The 19065-nt window shown below is 34.6% G+C and overlaps 1 protein-coding gene across 1 annotated transcript in view; it reads right to left on the bottom strand.

Moving 5' to 3' along the window:
* Positions 1-19065, bottom strand: part of THSD7A (thrombospondin type 1 domain containing 7A) — a 293994-nt gene that overhangs the window by 221048 nt on the left and 53881 nt on the right. The window lies entirely within an intron of this gene.

The following is a 19065-nucleotide window of genomic DNA, read 5'->3' as shown; positions in this document are numbered from 1 at the left end:
GTGAGAGCATCCCATTCAGATGAGGTTAAAGAAGACACTTGACATCTCTCTGAGTCAAGAGCACTTAGCCATGTTTGCAGTGAGAACCATGCCCATCTATCACCAGCATCCTTCAACTGCTATCCTATGCAATTTCTGCGGCTATGCTACAAGATTTTTGAAAATAAAAAACCCTTTAGAGGATTAAAAATCTAAAAAAAAAAAAAATATTTTTTTAAAGTTTTTTTGTTTGTTCATTTATTTTGCACACATGGTAAACTTTATAAAATGAAAGAAAAGTTTCAAGACTTTTTAGTCAAGGTAAGCATTCAGAGACACCAAAATATCACAATACTTTTTCTGATATCCTTCTGGAAGTAATTTAAACAAAGAATACAGAGGGATTCATATAACAAGAAAATAATTCTTATTAATATCATAGAGTCATTAAGGTTGAAAGAGACCTTCAAGATCATCTGGTCCAACCATCAAATATCAATACCTCTCAAAGTGTGCAAAACTACCAATATAAGTCTTCAATAGATATCTTGACAAATACTACTTAAAATTCACTGCTCTGCAAGATTTTGCAAAGATTTTGTAGTGTTTTTAAGACTTTAACCTCAAGTTAATCTTTTATTAATTCATAACATAAAGTGAAACTAAATTACAATTCAATATTTACTATATTTACTAAAATGTGCTTTCATGACAAAACCGATACAGAAATAGGTACCGTTAAAGCAAAATATAATTGATATAATAAACTATTTAGCACTGTCAAATGCTCTTATATATAAACATACTCTGTACTGGAAGAAAAGTCTTTAGCTAATTTACAGTCAAGCATATCTTTGCTTCTTGGTCATTTATAAAGCCTATGAGATATTTTAGCAAAATGTGATACAATTTGTATTTTCCTACTAAGATACTTCCCTGCTATAATTTAATTTATACAATGACAAGTTAATTCTATAGGGTAATTATGTTCACCAACATCCTTTTACAATTAACACTTTCCTTTCCTGCTTTAAATATAACCTACATTTCCTTTTAAATATGCTTTCCAGGAAGATTAACAGATTAACTTCCTGCAGATATTTTTCATTGTGCCAGGAGGGGTGTAGGAGTGGGTGAGATCCAAGTTTTCCAAACAAGTTGTTTGCCAGGAAACAAACTCCTCAACCAAGTTAAATGAGAGCATACTTACATAAGCTGATGTAATAATAAAGTTTAAGTAACAAAACACCAAAGCACCATTAGGGATTAAAAACTACTCTGGGGGATTTCACAGACACACATACATATTTGTCTATAGAAAAATAATGGAAAGAAGTGAATGCACAAGCTGACGGATTTTTCATGAATTTGTATTGTGTTCCGAAATATATCACGCATGTGTTTTGAGTTAAAGCTTTTACTCACTTCAATCTTTCCCGTCATTTAAAAAATCGTGTTTTAAGAGTAAATCCTGGATAATCTTAAAATTGTCATTTTGCAGGTAAATCTCAAAATCTTTCCTTAAACTCCAGGGAGAGAGACTTCTGCCAGGTTGACAGACATCTGAGTTAGGTACATCAAAACTGTTGGTACAGTTACTACTTCTAAATTTTACCTGACTCCCGATTTTGACTAACTGCTCATCAATTCAGAATAACTGCTCACTACCGCCTTTCAAATCTACCAGATTATCCAGGCATCACAGCATTCTCAGTCCTGTAAATATTTGCCATACTGTATAGCCTCTGTTTTGGTGATTAACAATCCATAAAGAGATTTTAAGCAAAGCTATCAGTTTAATCTAGTGGGGCTTTACATCCAGTACGCCATACTGAGTCAGACAGTTTCAGTGGTGAGGCAATGAAGCAGCTACAATATCTGAACTAAGGCAGTGAATTTTTAAAAACCCAGGGGAGTTACGGCCCCATTTACTCCATCTGTGATACACTATGGGAGGAAAAGCAGCAAGATTTACTCTGTATTTATCTACAAAACATGTTGTCGAAAGGCAATTTTCAGTACACAAATATCAGTATAATTTTTGGAATGTATATAAAACATCTGGAATACACTTATTTTCAGCAGAAACAATATTTACACATCCTGACAGAAAGTACTTTTAAAAATAGCATTTTTTCAGTCTGTGTAACATTTGAGACCAATGGTTTTCATTAGAGCTGACTGTACATTTCTTCTGTATTGGAGCCACAAAGGTGTGCCCTTTTATAAAGCAGCAGAGCAGTTCTGGCCACTCCAAGATAAGACCTCCGGGGCTGCAGCAACCATTCTGCCCCAAGTTCAGGCTTGGCTATTCTAGGATTGCACTGGCTTCTGACACTGTTTCTGCATTCCTCTTTGCTTTTACACTATCACTGGGTTGAACATATAGGGTGGTTGCACCCAGATTTAGGAAGCAGGGCTTTACACTACTCTCCAGCCATGAACAACTTTTTGCCATACCATTGGGGCAGTGAAGGGTTATATGACCCCAGCAGCAATCTGACCCATCTGGCTATAATTTTCAAAACCCTATGAAAACAGAATAGTGCACAACAATTTGCACATAATTAACTTGATAGTTATCCACCTACGATGTCCACATTTCTGCGTGCAATGGGCAAACCTGAACTCGTCCATTAACATATAACAGAACTTAATATGCACATCACTTTTTCTAATGCAAAGCAGGGCAAAACACTTATTTCATTTATTTAATTAATGCAGCGCAACTAGAGAAATGCACAAGGTACATTTTTCAATTTTGCAATAAACTTGAAACTTAAGCTGTTATGCCAATATTAGCAAAGGTCATGAGCCTGAAACATTTGCTAGTCAAATGTGACTGATGTTTTAGTTTGTCTGTAGCAGGATGACAGAATGCTTTTTTAAAAGAAGTCACAGTAAATATTAGAATTTGACCTAATCTACCAATACTGAGGCAAATGTGGTGTGCTTAAGTTGGCTGCTTAGATAGTGGCTCTAATATCCAGCAAGCTTAAGTAACTACGAACGCATGCAATTTGGGGGGGGGGGGGGGGGGGGGGGGGGGGGGGCAGTATTGTTCTCAACCGGACTTATTTAGTGTCAAATCCCAATGTTGATCATTTTGACTAGGACTGATTTTTACCATCAATAATAGATCTTCTAAAAAGAAGATAGAGAAAAAATTACTAAAATTATGGCTGAAATAATCTGATTGTTGTAGAACACCTTAAAATTACCTCACAGTTTTGTTTATTCTTAGTTATTTTGAATAAATTGGGTGACATTTTTAGAGGACTACTTCATACATGTCATCACAGGCTTTTAAAATTTACTGAATTGTTTTAAGACCTGTAAAGTACTCTGAGGATCAAGACAATGTTCAGTTATTAGAGAGATTGGTCTGAATACACATCAGATATTTTCTCTCTGAGATACAGCTCTCAGCAGACTGATGTTTGGACTGACTTTTAAACCTGCAAGTTCATTGATGACCAGCAGCTACAAGCTATGCAAATCAACAGCTAGCTTGCCCAAAATGCTTTTTTTTTTTCCTTTTGGTGGAGTTTGTGTTTTTAACCCTTTCTTTTGAAGAAAAAAAAAAAAAGTTGACCAAAGTTTTATTTTTTTGTTTTCTAATATAAATTTAGAAATTTAAATTTGTTCAAATGCTGTTTTCTGACTGCAGATTTTTCTTCTCATGACTCGGACTTTCTGTCATCTAGTTCAGGTTCTTCAATGACCTCTTTTTTAATGGAAATATAAGAATTATTCCGATGCTCGTAAATGACTCTATCAGCTATTTCCAACAACAAAAACTTTAAGATATCTTTTACAAGACTAGGATCATTCACTAGCTTTTCTCTCAGTACAGAGTAAATGAGAGCTCTTATATTTAAGAAGTACTTTTGTATATTTTCAATGAATATTTTGAAGAGCAGAAAACATACACCCCTGCACTTGAACGCTGCTAGTACTTACAAATCTGGGACAAGCTTGCTGGGGACCAACCCATGCACCAACAGTAAGCTTAACTTGCCATTTCTACAGTAGTAACTGAATTTTCAAAACGGGACTTAAGAATTTTCTTTTATTAATTATTATTATTCTATATCTTCCTATACAAATTCAATACTTATTAAGACATATTTCACTCTGAAATCTGATACAACTTTAGGAATAACAGGAAAAATGTATGGAAACGGGTAAGGTTTAGTCCAGCTGAAGTGCTCCCTGTCTAAAGAACTTCCATGTATTTCTGTTTTCCTTGCTGGAAACATACACTTAGATTTGACTCAATTCTCTAATTTTATAGAGACAGACATTTCCATTGATGATAGCACTTTATTTCTAAGAACCTAGCACTGTAAGTTAAACATTCAAACTCTCACATCTCCTCTTTAATCGTACTTATGAAGGAGAGCTCAGATATAAAGGTGAGCAGAGACAGGAGAAATATGGGAACTGAAGATCATCAACAGACTAAAATCTGTTATCATTTCAATTAAAAGTGTATCTAGTGTCACTTGGATGACCCAATACCTATATCCACATGAAACAAAATCAAAAATATTTCCCAAGCACAGGAAGTGGTTAAATATCTGGGTTTGTTTGGGTGTTTGATTTTTTGTTTGGTTTTGGTTTATCAGAGGTTTCTTGCATGAAACTTCATGAAAAAAACTGGTGGTTTGCACCAGTCAGTGTTTCTCCTCAGTATCCATGATATTGCATTACACTATAGTTTAGCTTTACCTAGGATAGCCAAGTACTTTACAGACACCTTGTTTGCAAACCCAAGTCCTCTAATTATTCTACACCTTAACAAACACCTCAAGAATGCTGACCATGCACAAATAAGCAATTTTAGTAATCTTTCAGTCTTTAGTAATTTGAATCTATGGGTTACAATTTAAGAAATTTATATGCAAGAAGATTCTATTGTCTTCAATGTAATAATAAAAAGCTGGGAATAAATTCAAATTCACTGTTGTGAAATCTCCTAATCAAGATTACTAGTGATATTTTTGTCAAGTGTTTGTTATACAAAATGTGAGAATTCTAAGCTATAAATGACTGCAAAATCATGGCTCTTTTGACTGCTTACAACTCTTACTAACTCATTAGAATTAGAGGTAACTTTAAGTTACAACTCAGCTCTATAACCTATAAACAGTTCCATCAATAAATAAGAGCACATATAAATTAGAATGGAATTACATAAATCTATTATTTTACCAAGAGTTTTTTTTGTTTGTTTGTTTTAGTTTACTGTGTCAGAAAAAGAAAAGTGAGATTGCTCAAATATAGCATTATGTTACTGCAAAATATTCTTGGAGAGTTCTCACACTTCTATCACATTGTTATCTTAATATCTTTAATTTCTTTATCAAGAGTGCTAGGCAGGCATGAAAGTGAATGGAATACATATCCTAATCATGAAAGACAGAATGACGCTTCAAATTACTGATAAAAAGTAAAAAATAATATATCACCAGACAATTTATTGTAAGAGCTACTGGGGAAAAAAAAAATTTAAATCAAACTCCATAAAAATAGCTCTTGCTAGTGATGGAACATGTATTTGTAGCTCTGGCTTCTATGATTCAATCATAGAAAATATAGAGATGTGCAATAACTGTATGCAGAACACATATTAAAAGGAAGCGTTTGCCATCTAAAAATCAGAAGTCCACATAATTAATTTACGGTCCACGTAAACAATATACTGAAAATGAGGAAGATTTAATTTCACTACAAACATCCATAGACATGTTTCTTTTCAAGATTCAGCTACCATACTGTTCATGTGATCTCGTTTTGTGCAGGAAAACAGGCAAAAAAGGATGCATCTAATTTTTGAAATACAGTAAGAAGCGAAAAAGTATTAGCAAAAGAAGTGAAATAAGAGAACTCATGCTTAAATTGAATATATATATATATATATATATATATATGCATATAGTAGGCTTGGAAGCCAAAAAAAAAATAGGTGTATGAGAGATGAGTTTACCGACCAATTTTGTGTAATATCTTTCCCTATAGTTGGAGAAAAAAAAAATAATATATATATATATATATGTTGCGTTTCTCACTTATTCCCCTGAAAACTATATAAATGCATGTTTTTTACATGTAAGCTTCTCAGAGAGGCTAGTTGGCAGATACTGAAGCCAAGGCTAATCACTAGGAAACAAGAAGAAATATTATCTGAAATTAGATCCTTCTAAAAAGAGTCCTGAGAAGTGGCATTCTCAAATGCTGCTAATTTATGAAGATAAATAAAAGCTCAAACCTGTGAAAAATTACTGCTGGCCTGTCCTTCACAGTGTAGCTGCCTTACTTCAAAAAACTGGCAGAAATAAATAAATAAATAAATAAATAAATAAATAAATAAATAAAAGAAGCAGCTTGCAAAAATAACTTAAAGCATGCTACAGATGTAACATGAAGATGCTGCTTCAGATTAAACAAGATTCCACAGAAATCTTTTTGTTAACACTTCCCTGAGTTTTTCAGTTAAAAGTTTTGAGTTAAATCCTTGCAAAAAAATATTCTCCACCTCCAAGGGGCCTTCATCACGATTTTCTTAATTCATTAACAATTCCAGCTATTTGCAAAAGCTTTGTTATTTTATGCATATTTAACAACTTTACACGTGTACGAATATGTATTTTGCTTAAAATCACAACTTTCAGATCACGATTCAGGGGGAACAGCAGCACAGCAAGAAGCTGAACTCTCAGGTCACTGAAAGAATGTATGCGATGACTTTTGGGACACGTGGCAATGTCTAAGGGTGACAGGGCATATGATACCACCAGACAGCACGTTTTGGTGAACACCTGATGCTGGCACTGCACCAGGAGCAGATCTCAACAGCAAGACAGAATATTCCCAGTGGTGAAAGAAAGCAGCTGCAGGCATTTCCCTCAGCCAGGCCGAACATCCCCCGTCTCAGCTGGGTGCATGAAACACTTGGCAGCTCTGGTTGCACAACCATAACACGTCGTCCCTTTCAAACTTCCTGACGCAGATAGGATTAAACTTCATGCCAAAGTACATGACATGATACATTACTTTTAATGGCAAGATGACAATTCATTTGTAGTGGGAGATTAAATGCATTTAATGGTGCAATAATTCAGCATGCAAATCTAGTCTCAAATCATGGCCTGTGCATATAAGTCTCAGGCACCCAGCATTCCTGCAAGTTATGGAATAAGCATTTGGATTTGTAAATTCCAACACAAACTGTATAAAACTGGGACCAAAATAATTAGGAAACCACATTATACTGTTTAATTAATATATATACATTATATATATATATTATATATATATATATATGTTTCCCTCCTGATGACTGTTCTGAATACAAACATGAACTGATTCCATAACTAGGAGTGCTATCACTGCTAGTTGGTTTTGGAAACAGAATTTCCACGGACTTTCCATGGATCTGGTAACACTAAAAAAAAAACATACCATGAGAGAACACTGGAAAAGTTTCCCTTACTCTCTGACACAATACCAAAAACATATCTAAAATCTTAAAACAATTATTACATCTCATAAAATAAAGTAGTTCAGGGTGTTAAAATGCCTTCTTTAAAGATAGCAGAGGTAAAACAACTGATCCAATGAGTGCCCGATCACTTGGGGTTTACATTCTTTTATTCTATCTATTCAGCAAAAGAGTAGATAAGAACATTATCCTTGAATTCTACAGTCCTTTGTTTTGCTGCCTGGTATGGAAACTTGAGAGTTACTGGTGCCCAGAAGATATTAAAAAGGACTTTTCATGGGTGGAATCATCATGCATTAAGACAAACACTCACAGCCCTAACCAGTCACTCAATGTTATGTCTTTTACTTTTAATGAATAAATTAAACTAACTGTTAGCTGCTTCAGTTGTACATTTTGAACTGCACCTAAAACTACCTACTTGCTCCACAAAATTAGAAAGGACACAAGCACTTCAACACTTTGATGTGACTGTAATGAAGAAAAAAAATCATTCCAATACTAAATGAGAACACCATTGGAAGACTTTCCTTCATTTGTTTTTTACGATTTATCTTAAATTCAGACTGTTTGTCAACTAAAATTTTTAAAGAGATAGAGAACCCTACTGTCCATTTGATGCAAAAAAACCCAACACTTCTGGCAGCTACCAGAATCCCATTGCTTATTTTCAGTAAGTCGCTTAAGATCTATTATTACAATGTAGAGTTTTTTAGAATGTATCGCACTTATGGCATTAACACTACAAACCATACAAAAGATTTCAATACTTTGATTTTTTAAAAGGATAAATTCAACAAATGTCAATGCCCAAATTATTCTAAAAGTTAAAAGGCAAACAAAAATGCTTTTTTTTTTTTTTTTTTTCTCAAAAGTTAGTAGTTTATCGAGGAAATTTCAACAAGTGTAAAAAGAAAGTCTCAGTTATTCTGGGTATGTTGGCAATGATTTAAAAATATAAATTTTATAAAAATATTTGGTTTCTAAAAATATTTATTCATACTTCCTGTAAAATTATTTTTCTAAAGTCCATAAATAAGTCTCAATATTTGTGCAGAAAGGTATGTGAACAAATACAGAAAGCAAACTTGAGTAAAGCATTGAGCTTTCTTGATGGGAGACTGTTTAGGAAAATGGAACAGAATCATTAATCAGTACTTTTCTCCTCTAGCTCCAAAATACCAGTTAAGGGTTAGAGCTATTTATGAGAGCTGGGGGTCACTACCCAAGCCTGCATTTATTATATGCAGGATAGGCTACAGCTGGAGAAAACTACTTGGCTTTTGTTAGAAAGAAATCTTTCATGCACATATCTGTTCAATCGTATCTGCACAGAACGTTCTGAAACAAAGGAAAAGTTACACAAGCCAGTCTGACCTGCAATTTGGGAGTTCAAAGATAAACAGCACTTTTCAGCATAAATCAGTCAACTATACAATGCATATGAATTTTTTCCTCCATTAATGAAGTGCTTGAACTTTCATGTTACTATGCTGGGAAGAATGGATATAATTTTCTCGCAACTGTTTCAGAAAGTACATTCATTTTGATGGAAATGTGCAATATTTTACTGCCTGCAGGAGTTCTATGGTACATATCTTGAAAAGGATTCATCATTCCCCATTGTTGGTATCTACATTTCCAGTATACTTCATTATAGTTAATAAAGATCTTGTCAGTAAGATGGGTACAATTTATCTTGCCTGGAAGAACGTAAAACCTGTCAGAAGAATCCAGTCCTAAAGTATCAGAACATTTTTTGTCTATAGAAGACAGAACCCACTCAGCTACAGATACCTATATCAGATTAAGCCCATATTCACTGGCTTTCAGATTTGGACTATTATGTCCTTTCCTTCTACAAAAATTAAATAAATAAAAATGAAATTTATTTATATGGTAATTAAGGTTCTTTAACACGTCAATTCAAAAACCACTCTACTCCCAGTTCTTAATGTTTCTCACAAGCTTCCTTTTCAGCCAGTCATCTGTCTGGACTGGGAAATGTTTACAAACCTTTGACCATAAACATGCAAGTTTCCAACATCTTGAACCTTTTCCATGCTTACAGTTTGAAATACAAATATAGACAGCTTGGTAGGCCAAGAACAGAAGAGACTGTACAACCTGTTAAGAGAAACAGAACTCTACCGAAACAGCTTGTTTGCTATCCATCCTTCTATCCGTGGTAGCACAGCTACCTTCAAATATGAGTTAGAACACATAAAATGGAAATAGGTCCAGGCTCTACTACTCCCTCTCCATGCTGCTGTGATCCAGCAGCCCTGCAGCCCTGTAAATGTGGGTGCCACAACCAAGCATACATGCTCTGAAGCCAGGCTGAAACTCAGATTCGAGAACTGGGGGCTTGGCTACATATATGTATGTATGCATCCATCAAGGCAGCAATTTTAACTATTTTAACTGAAGTCTCTACTGATGTACCTTAGGTTCTATCTGATAGCCTGAGTGTATACTGCAAGATATTTGTCATTGATGGACCACTCATGGCAATCAAATCTGATTTATAACTTTTATGAAAAAAAAAAAAGAAAAAAAAATACATCACTGTATCAGAAGACAATAGTAATATTTAAATAAATAAAAATCAAACACCCCAAATTGACAAAATGACAGAACTGGAACTTCAACGTTGCTTACTTTTTTCCCTACACAGCATCTGAATCATAGAATCATAGAATCATTAAGTTTGGAAGAGACCTTCAAGATCATCTTGTCCGACTACCACCCTACTACCAATATCACCCACTAAAACTTGTCCCTATCTCTGACTACATGCAAGATATCAGTCCCCCTGGATTTTCACAGGTTACTGGGGTTCAAAGTTCCAGAAGAGTTTGCTGGGTTATTTCAAAACCTTAAAACTCACTGAAGAAGTATTTCCAAATCATTAAATATGATCCATTCTCTAGTGCGCACCTTTCAGAAATACATGTACTTTAACAGAACGTTTTTTGCCGCCAATATTCATTTTATCTTCTGGAGTGATTTATGCATCTTACACCTTGCAATAATAAGATTGTTGTTGATGAAATAAGCGGATTTTTTGGAAAGTTTCCTCAAGCATTGTTAATATGACCTTTTCTACATCTCCTGCTCTTCTGCACCCTTTTAAGCTCTCAACATCAATCACCAAGAATTGTTCCAGTATCGATTTCACAGATTAAAGAACACAGCTCTCAGCCTTTCTACTAAAAGCTGACTTCTAGTCTTTCCTGCACTATTTCACAGCCAGAGACTGAACTAATCTTGATCAGACTGAGAGCTCATTTGTCTGCTCTGATTCCCTAAGTCTGCTCTAGAGTCAGTGCTTTCACCAGTCAAGAATACAGGATCTTTCTGAAAACATGGTCTGCACTTCTTGTTCCTAGATTCATCATTTTGACTTTGGTTATATCAAATCATACACTGTCTACATAAAATCCATATTTCCAGCCAGTGCAGATTATTCCTGGGGCTACTCTGTTCTGCCACTCTAAAAAAATGTTATCAACTGCAAGTTTCATGGGCATTGATTTTGAAACTTAGTGGCAGGCTACTGAGTAAAACAAAAAATATTTGTGTTTGCTAAAGCAGGATTGTTTCAAGAGAAACTCCACAATACAGTAACATTCCCAGGTATTTCTTTTTGAAGTGTGACCAATAATAGTTTTTTTGATCCATTTAATGGATTTTTCTTCACACATGCTAATGTGGACTGCTAAACTTAGAATTTCACAGGGGACTTCATCAAATGTCTGATCAAAGCCTTACTCATTATACTCATCTTTATCACGTCTTTGTGAATCATTACTAATAGAACTGAAATACCTTTCAGTCTTTTATGAGAGCAGTTTTTATACATCAGCAATTTTTTTTTGTAACAGATTTTCAAAACAAGTTTAGTTCCAGCCATGAAGAACCACTGAGCCAAACTCCAGAAGAGAAACACAGAGGAAAATAAGTTAACCTATCAAAATTGTCACATGGGGACAGTGAACAGCGTCACTTAAGATTCATTTAACATCTTAACTAGTAATTAGTTTGTAAAGGAGGAACCAGTTTGATAAATAAGGTTAGGCAAGCAAAAAATACTTCCAAACTAAAAGATCTGTGCAAGAAATACAGAAATACCTGAGATACTATAAGGAATTTATTGACAGAAGAAGAATCTTTTTTAAAAGAAATGAAGACTATGTTTCTTTGATCATGAATGTGAATGAACAGCAAAAGCAAAAAAAAAAACAAAAAAAAAACAAACAAACAAACATAAAATTCTGCTTTAGGTAGGGAAGTAACGCACCTGAAAAGTAACAGAGCGAGAAATGCATCGGCACTATAAAAAAATAAGCAAGCAATAACAAGCAAGCAAACAACAACTATCAATCATTTGAACCCTCCCACCAACTCCAGTCTCCAAATGAAAAAGAAAACCCAAACCCTATTTTTCCAAAATGCCTACGTTTCTTATTGAATGACAAAATAAAATGACTGAGGGTTCCATAAAAATAAAAAGATGGCTTTTGGAATGTTTCTTTAATGTGTTTACAATGCTTTGCAATTAAAAAATTAGCCTTAAACATGCAGTTTATGGGAGTAATGCTTGTGCTTGATATTATTTAATAATTTCCATTGAAAGACCGTATCTTAATTGGTTATTATTCTTTCAGTTTTAACTAATTCAATCTATCTATTCCACAATCAAAAACATCACTTGGTGTGACTCTTTGGGTGATGATTTTGGGGTTATTTTGCCTGGATATTACATTTTTGGAGTAGTGAACTAACAAGACATTAGCTCTGGAAAAGAGAAAAATAAACAACTGACAAATTCACTAAAAAAGGACTACACTGATATTCTTTCAAGCTAGAACAGCATGAAGTTAAGCAAGTAGAGAGTGTCTAGCACCAGAGAGACACCTCTTGACCTACTCAAAATAAGAAAAGAATGTTCAGAAATACAATAAAGGTTTAAAAATCACAAGTCACACAACTCCCAGCAGAGAGAGTAATTGGAGAGCACTGATCAAAGATTTCTTTACACCAATCATGCGTTACCCTGTCTGTCAGATTAATTAGGCAGGTGCCATCCTGCCAGCATGAACAGCATTGCTACCACAGCCAAGCATAGACATTCCTGGCAATTGCTGCTCTCACTACAAAGTGCACCTGGAGCAGCTGCCTCCATGTTCCCAACACTACCTCCAAAAGGGCACATGATGGCAACGAGGGGAAATAAATTGTTATAAAACACTGTTACATAAAGAATTGGAAAAGAAAAACTTCAAATAAAATAATAATAATAAAGGAAAGAAAGACAAAAAAAAAAAGATAGGATTGAGAATTCAGAGGAGGAGAAAGACTATGCATACCAGCATTGGTAGTTCAGGACTGCAACTGCCAAATCGTACCTAAAACAATGTGGTAAGATAAAGTGTCATATACCCTCAGGGCACACCTTCCAAAACTTTCAGCACCACAATCTACTAAAATAAGATTACATAGTGTTTAAACTATGTTTAAAATTCTGTACAGTATTTCCAAACTTTTATTTAATTCACTTGAAACATGCATGAAATTGTGCTCTCATAGACATTTCTCTCAATAGCAAAACCCACTTATGCTCCATTCTTTAAAATGTAGGAAATCATCTTTCAAATATATATGGAATTCTTTATCAGCATTTATAGCCTTATCACTATGGTTATAATACTATTACACTTGAATTTTGTACTTTGTTACTAAATGAAAACAATTCTAGAAAGCAGCCCAAATGTTATACCTTTGGAAAATTCTGAGAAGCTGTCCTAGAGCATTGCACATTAGTTTTAAAAAAGAACAATAATGTCCAGTTTCAAAAGCTTGCAGTTCTGGAAAGTAAATTTTTTAATTAACTAGTCTCAGATTTCTGGGTATTTTAAACATGCAGTTTTGAGTTTTCCCCCTAAACAATACCATCAATGCACTATGTCCTTGGCTTCTGCGCTCAGCTACATTCAGATATACTCTGCACAAAGCTGTACAGAGATGTACATAATCTGAAGACAAAGCAACTTTTCTGAAAGCTGCATCTGTATAATGGTCTTCCTGATAATGCAGCTGCCAGACAGGATTTCAGTACATTGTTTTTTAAATATATAGGGAAGATGGTTTAATAATGGGGAAAAATATTAAATTCTCTTATGCATGTAAAATGAACAGAAAGAATCAATAATATGTAGAATTAAGGAATGGCCATTCTTTCCCCATTCAGTTTTAGAAAAGAACCATTTGAGAAGTGGTATGCGATATCTTTCCATCCTTAGGAGATAATTCCACAGTTTTGGAATGGCTTGAATATGTTTTACATTTAGCAAGTATTCATTACATAACTTTTATTCACTGTCTTTAATTATCCTATTAAGCACATTAGTATTTGCATTTGCACTTATAGCAGCTGCACTAGAGCTGCAGGGCAAAAATATATAAAACCAGGAAGAAAAATTAATAAAACATTGTCTTTTCCATTTAATAAGTTCACTTCCTTTTTAATGGAAACATTTGTATTAGTAGATATTATTTCAGCATTGTAAGGTAATAAATCACATAAACCGTGTATTATTAAAGCTGACTGAACTGCCAGGAAGAAGTATCATCACTCTCTAACGGCATAACTTGCCTTTAAGCTTTTCTCATTTTACTTTATTTCTGAGGAGTCACTTTGTAATGGAAAATATTATTCAAAACATAGAAAGTGCTGCAAATCAGAAGTCATTCTTGATCTAAACTTTTGACTTAGGAAAGAAGTTATGAATTTACTTTACCATGCTTTACATTAACTAATCCAGTTAAAATAAATATTTCAACTAATTAATTAAAAAGTCTGTGAGAATGTAACACATTCTTAGAAACAACTTCTGACTTGCTTTATTTTTCAGCAGCCTTGATACTTTACAATATATCCATCATAAAACAGGAAAAATAGTTCAGCCACCTATTATGTCAGCATGAGACCATGCTCTCTAAGTAACATGCATACAATAAAGAGTAAGAAACAGAGTAATGAGAAGCACCAATTTATTCACCATTAGCCATCCTCACTGAAAAGGCAATTCCAAATTGCTGGTTGCTGCACCACTAGCACCAGCTGTGTGGAAGCTTCTGTCCCTGCGGAGCAGGCTGTCATGTATTAAAAAACTGAAATCTTAAATGTACAGATGAAGAAAGCAAAAGGAGAACAATTTTGATTTTCCTTGTTCCCAAGGTCTTATTTTTATAACAGTAATAATAATGTCCTATTTATAAATAAATTATCTGGGAATATCTCGTTATAATTCCTTCTGGTATCTGACAGTAACAACCCTATTCCAGGCTTTCTGTCAGCCTCATTAAGACCTTTCTCCTTTTAGTGAAAATCATTCCCATTGAGATCTTTTTGAACCATCTCTAACTGTGGAGCTAAGCTAAGCCAATTATTATAAAACAGAAAAATCACTCTTTTAGAAGCATCAGAAGCATATTGCAGCTTGGACTAATGGGCTGTATAGGTTTTGGTGCCAAATTTCAGGTATTAGCTACCATTTTACAGGACTTACCCTAAAAGTTCCCCTCCTGCTCAAAGTAGGCCATGTATACAGGAAAAGTTCTTACGTGTTTAAAGAGTGGCATATGATTAGCATACATATCACAATATCTGTACACATTTAATAATACTTTGAGTTTTCTATGTGACCTTTTTATGTCACCACACTAAATGCCTAAGAAACATCCTTTGAAGCTTTTGGAACAGCTTCCTAAAACAACTTTTACTACCATCCCCCTTTTCCCGAGCTGTTTAATTGCATTGCTTGTGAAGGATTTTGAGGACGAAGGAAATGTGACTCAGCTCAGTGTATTCCCTCCCCCCAAGAAAATACACACGGAGTAAAGATTCAGTGGAGCTCCATAACACAGACATGTCACACCAATAAAAAGAAAATGAAATTATCACACAGCTTTTTTAAGTCTTAATCTGACTTGTCATTTTATTTCAATAACTGAATTAGCAATATCAAAGAGTTTGGACACAGCTGTCAATTCCTCCCAGCTGGTGGAGAAATATTTCTTCCTTTCTTTCTAAAAATTAAACATTTCATTCCCATAAACAGACACGTGCCAGTGGTTAACTAGGGAACATTTTGCAAGAAGAACTAAAATTTGTCACCAACACAACGGGCAAATATTGACATTTTTACGAGCACAGCCATACCACAATTTAATTTCAGGTTGTACAGCTCTTGAAGGCCAGCAGCTGCCACCCCGAGAAGCTCAGAAACCCAACACTTACTGCCAATCCCAATTTTCTGATACTTATTCAGACTGGCAAGGAACATTCCTCCTACATCTCTTTCAAATATTTGACAGCTTGGCCATCCATTAAATGCATCTCATCGAGATGTCACTGTATCACTATATAATTCTTCCTCCCAGCTAGTGAAAAATAATACGATGTGTAGGAAGCTGGGAGGGCTCCCAGTTTCCACGGTGCTGGCTTGCAGGTCCAGAAGCCTGACAGGCAGGAGTAAAGCAGTAGTAAAAGCCAGCAGGGCGAAGGCACGGGACCGATGGGAGAAGGCCAGTAACAGATTACACTGATTAACAGATACTCTTCTTCACTGAGAACCTGGAGAGCAGTGTTAGCTGCTTGGCATGTAACAAATAGAGATCTGAAGTGAAAATGATGTAGCCAGTTGCCAAAAGTCATGCCACTCCATTCTGGGCAAGGGCAACACCAACTGCCATAGGCTCACAGGGAATAAATAAGGCAAACTGGGAAAAAAGCAAAATAAAGAAATTCAACAACAAATCCCCCAAATCCCATTTCCTCTCCTCTCCTTTCCCAGAACTCCTACAAACTTTAAGTAAAACTAACCCAGATAGCTATGGCAGCTGTGTACGTGTAATTCTGTAATGCCATCTTCCTGAACTGAAAAATCGAGCCAAAACCACTGCAGTGGCTACACACACACACCCACACACACATACACACACACACATGTACATAACAGGACATTTCATTAAATGCAGTTAAAGAGGACAAAAGACAGAGCAGGCCGCCCCTCTAGAAAACCTCTCCTGCCCAAAGATGGGAGATGGGGGAGGAGGTGGTAGGGGTTAATTACTAACTGGAACCCAAATACTTTATTTTTGACAATTCACAATGTAATCTGTTTAAGTGACAAAATTTTAACTAAGCACTGACACATTCTGTATTAACAGAAATACCCAGCTATTATGTCAGTCATTTTTAAACTTTTGTATGGGTGGTCTGAAAAAATATTTCTTTTCCTTCGACTTACACACCACTACCCAGAAGATAAAAACGACAATAAAAATTCAGTGTCAAAGACCAAATATTTAATATAACCACATTTGAACATTTTAATAAATGTGGTACTGTTCATACTCTATTCAAGACATTGCGCTCTGCAACACAAGGGAAAAAATTGAATTTTTTATATTACAGGAAAACTGTATGTGCTACAATCACTGTAAAACAGGTCCAATTTACTTTATCAAAACAAGGTCACCTTCAGTAAACACTGCTTCATCTTTTCAGGGATAAGACTGTAGGTCAGTTTGGAAGTGGTGCAAGATACCCATGGCACGCTACACCAGCCCTCTCTCACTGCACTGTCTTCACTCTGAGGTATTAGTAGAAGACAGAGAATCAGTAAATAATCTAGAACTTCATCTTGTTAGCCAAAACTGGTTTCCATTCTGAGATTTTTTAAATTTGCATTTACACTTGCCAAATGTTCAGATGATGTTTTCAAGTTCCATATGTCCATCAAGCTGACATAAATATGAAGCTTTAGATGAAACAGTTCAGCTGATTATACTGAAGAAAAATTCATTGCTTTTGTGATTTGACACACACTCCGAATGCTCAGATTTGTAACCTTACTGTCATTTCATACCTATATCCAAGAAATTTACCTAGCATGTGTACATTTTAATTAGATAAAGCAAAATGAATAGTTGGAGAACTTAGGAGGAAATATTTTCTAACTAACAGCAACAGAAACCAAACAAACCATTCTCATATCTGGTAAAATTTTGGCTTTATACTTCATACGCTGTTACACTACCAGAGACTGTGTAATATAGCAACACTTCTAATTCAACATAGTTCTTTCAACACATTTATCACTTTATTTTCTCTATTAGTATGGAATAATCAAAATATCTTTGAACATTAATTACTCCTGTCAGGTTAAGCATCAGGTTTAGTAGCAATAGCAATGATAAGCTCATTTTGTACTCTCCTGTCCTACTGTGAGGAAGTTAAACCTTTTTAAATATTTATTTTTTACTACTCAACAGGTCAAAATAAATTATTGCTCTTAGCATTAAAGATTTCTGGAATAAAGGGGAGAAACAGCCATAACTCTTTTGCTTAAATCACTAATGACATTAAGGAAAATTTATTAGAATGCTTGTTAGAATACACAATGCAGAGTTCAGTATTTCAAAATGTAAACACTCACATGAGCTTGATCTCAGAGAATAATGTTTCTGTTAAAAAAGCTAAACTTTTAATATTAAATTAAAATATATGTGCTCCACTGTACTATTATCTTGAAGTGAAATGGAAAAGCAGAAGTAGACACAACCTTGTGTCCTTTACCAGTCCATGGCTGAATTAGGAAGTCTCATCACAGATGGTAAAGAATATGAAATACATGGAAGGTCCTCTGGGTTTGCTGTTCACCTGTCTCTTTTCAGCACCACCAAACTCTCATTTCCTCAATTAATACCTGCCAGAATCTGTAAACTGACATCCCTCTACAGTTACTATTATTTAGTTCGACCTTGCTATCGTGAACAAGAATGTGTAATTATGATAATGAACCAATTATTTTTATACAATATAGCAATCAAAAAGACTACCACTCCCTCCCTTTTCTCATGATACTTGAACATTCTGGCTTCATTTCATCTTCCATTGCTCACATGCCGTCATTATCATTAACATTTTATTTGGAGTTTTTATTGCTTATTTACAAAATAAAAAATAATAATGGAAAAAAAAGAGGTTTTAGAATATTCATAACAGTATAGAGAAGGACTGATTTATGTAGGAAAATAAACAAATATCTTAGTGCTTGGAATAATTTACAGGTTTTACTGGTATAAATTTTGAATGATAACACATCTGTCTGTTAGGAAAACCAACTGTCAATAACACAACAACTACACTATCATATGCATTGCATGTTTTTTACACTTGCATAATAACAGTTTTAAGGATGTTTGATAGGATTTTTTTTAGTAGTTTGCAGACAATTCTGCCATATCTGCCTTCCAAGGGACTTTTTGTGCCATCATTTTTATAATTTTCATAGGATTTTGTCCAATAATTCTTATATGAAACCCAATAAACTTGGAATAATTTTAACTGCTTATAACCCTCTGATTATGAAAATAAAGTGTCCAAGTTATCGTGAGGCTGGATCTGTCATGTACGGTGGAAAACAAAATAAATTAAACTGAGTGCATAAAAGTGACTTGAACTGGTTTTTGCTTACTGAAACATCAGTCATTAAAAAGGGTTACCT

The sequence above is a fragment of the Anser anser genome (assembly GCF_964211835.1).
Source record: "Anser anser genome assembly, chromosome: 2".
Lineage (NCBI taxonomy): Eukaryota > Metazoa > Chordata > Aves > Anseriformes > Anatidae > Anser > Anser anser.
Note: the sequence above shows the minus strand (reverse complement) of the source record. Positions and strands in the feature narration are given on the sequence as shown.